The sequence below is a fragment of the Otolemur garnettii genome, unplaced genomic scaffold, assembly GCF_000181295.1.
Source record: "Otolemur garnettii isolate 467f Iridium unplaced genomic scaffold, OtoGar3 scaffold00039, whole genome shotgun sequence".
NCBI lineage: Eukaryota > Metazoa > Chordata > Mammalia > Primates > Galagidae > Otolemur > Otolemur garnettii.
In genome coordinates this window covers 3103515-3105575 of record NW_003852434.1, presented here as the reverse complement: position 1 = coordinate 3105575, position 2061 = coordinate 3103515, and the positions used below count along the sequence as shown (strand labels likewise).

The 2061-nt window shown below is 50.4% G+C and overlaps 1 protein-coding gene across 4 annotated transcripts in view; it reads right to left on the bottom strand.

Annotated features, from left to right (window-relative positions):
* The window catches only part of KLHL8 (kelch like family member 8), a 34933-nt gene that overhangs the window by 32292 nt on the left and 580 nt on the right, over positions 1 to 2061 (bottom strand). For 2 of the 4 annotated variants that reach the window (XM_023513410.1, XM_023513412.1), the window contains exon 2: positions 792 to 880. The exons of the other annotated variants lie outside the window; for them this stretch is intronic. The gene's annotated coding sequence lies outside the window, so the exon portion shown is untranslated. The remainder of the gene's footprint in view (positions 1 to 791; positions 881 to 2061) is intronic. 4 annotated transcript variants of the gene reach the window in all.

Sequence of the window (2061 nt, the reverse complement as noted above, 5' to 3'; positions counted from 1 at the left end):
TAGGTCAACTTAAGGAGGCAGTTAATGTAGGGAGGTGGTCAACTACAGAGGTTCTACTGTATATATCTGATAAGGTTAATATCTAGATACATAAAGAACTAAAACTTAATAATTAAAAAAAAACCTGATTAAAAATCAGGTAAAAGGCCAGGCACTGTGGCATGCAACTACAGTTTCAGCTACTTGGGAGGCTGATGCAGAAAGCCTGCTCAAGCCCAGAAGTTCAAGGCCAGCCTGGGCAACATAATGAGACCTCGTCTCTAAAGAAAAAGAAAATGGATCTGAATAGATATTTCTCTAAAGATGATATACAAATGGCCAACAGGTACAGCTGTTCTTCCATATCCTTGAGATCTTCTCGCCTCAGCTTCCCTGAGTAGCAAGGACTCTAGGCCAGCACCACCTCACCCAATTAATTTTTCTTTTTAGTAGAGATGTATCTCACTCTTGCTCAGGCTAGTCTGGAACTCCTGAGCTCAGGCAATCCACCTGTCTCAGCCTCCCAGAGTGCTGGGATTATAGGTGTGAGCCACCATGCCCCACTGAATTAGCATCTTTAAGTATAAGAATGAAGCTAAGTGCACATACAGTATGTAGTTGAATACAGTATCTTGAAACATGTTTTATAATTATCTTTACATAGTTTGGTGTGTTAAAAGCTTGAAGTGGGCAGTCAGTTTGACTGACAAACTGTGCCACAAGAAAGTAGCCGTTAAAGCTACAGCCACCTCCAAGCAGCTCTGCAGGTACCAGCAGTACTAGCAGCAGCCCCTCCGCTTACCCCAGTGTACCTTATGGCCAGCCAGGAGTGAGGGCAGTCCAGGCAGAGGATTTCCTCATAGAGGGAGAATGAAGAACACCAAGAGCCGACAATCACCAACTTATCCAGGAGAAAATCAATGCAAAGGAAAAAACGTGCAACTAGTATATAAAACAACTGTGCTCGTAGATCCCTTTTCCCAAAGCATCGTCCCAAAGTGGTAACATTAGCTTAGGGTGAAGAGTCAAAAATGAAGTTATGCAACTAAAACGAATTAAAAGGGATACTGAAAAAAAAAGTAGTTTTCTATGAAAATTTACCAGATAAACACTGCCAAGAGGGAAGAACATACAAACCAGAGAGCTGGCCGGTAGCGGTGGCTCATGCCTTTAATCCCAACACTCTAGGAGGCATGGAGGGTGGATCGCCTGAGCTCAGGAGTTCGAGACCAGCCTCAGCAAGAGTGAGACACCCCCGCCCTCTCCACCAAAAACAGAACAAGAAACCTAGCTGGGCGTGGTGACAGGCGCTTGTAGTCCCTGCTACTCCGGAGGCTGAGGGAGGAGGATTGCTCAATTCGGAGTTTGAGGTTGCTGTGAGCTATGATGACGCCACTGCACTCTACCCAGGGCAACAGAGAGGGACTTGTCTCAAAAACAAAAACAAACAAAAAACCAACAGAGAGCGCAAACGCTAGGACGTTGTAAATTCGGCAAAGCACGAGGCACAGGCTAGAAAATGCAAACTATTAAGAATCTACCTCCCTGAGAAGCCAGCAGGCTAAGCCCGGAACTTAATGGAAGGAGTAAATAGCTGTCATCCGCGGCAGTAAAACAACTCCCTTGAGCCGCTGGGTGTTTTGAAAGATGCTGCAGTTTCTGGTGTCACACCAGGAGGCACTCCTCGGCACGGTCTGCTCCATCGCGCCAGAGAAGGTACCCGAGCAAGTCCCTGGTCTGGGCAAGTGCCGGGCAGGCAGCGCTTCCACCAGCCGGGGACAGCACCGAGCCCCCGAGGCGGGCAAGTACGGGACAGGTAGCGCCTCCCTCGCCCTGGGCGGCCGCGAATCACCCTAGGCTGACAAGTCCGGGGCAGGAGACTGACCCCCGGGCGTGCTGCGAATCCCGCGGTGCGGCAGGGACATGGGCCACTCGCCTCGCCTCGCCCTCGCAGGCCGCGGATCCTGGGGGCGTCGGCCCCGAACCCGCGCCTGCTGCACGGCACCTGCTCCCTCCTGGACTCTGCCAAGCACCTGCCTCTCTCTCCCTCCAAAACCGGGAGGAGGACACCAAGGAGCAGCC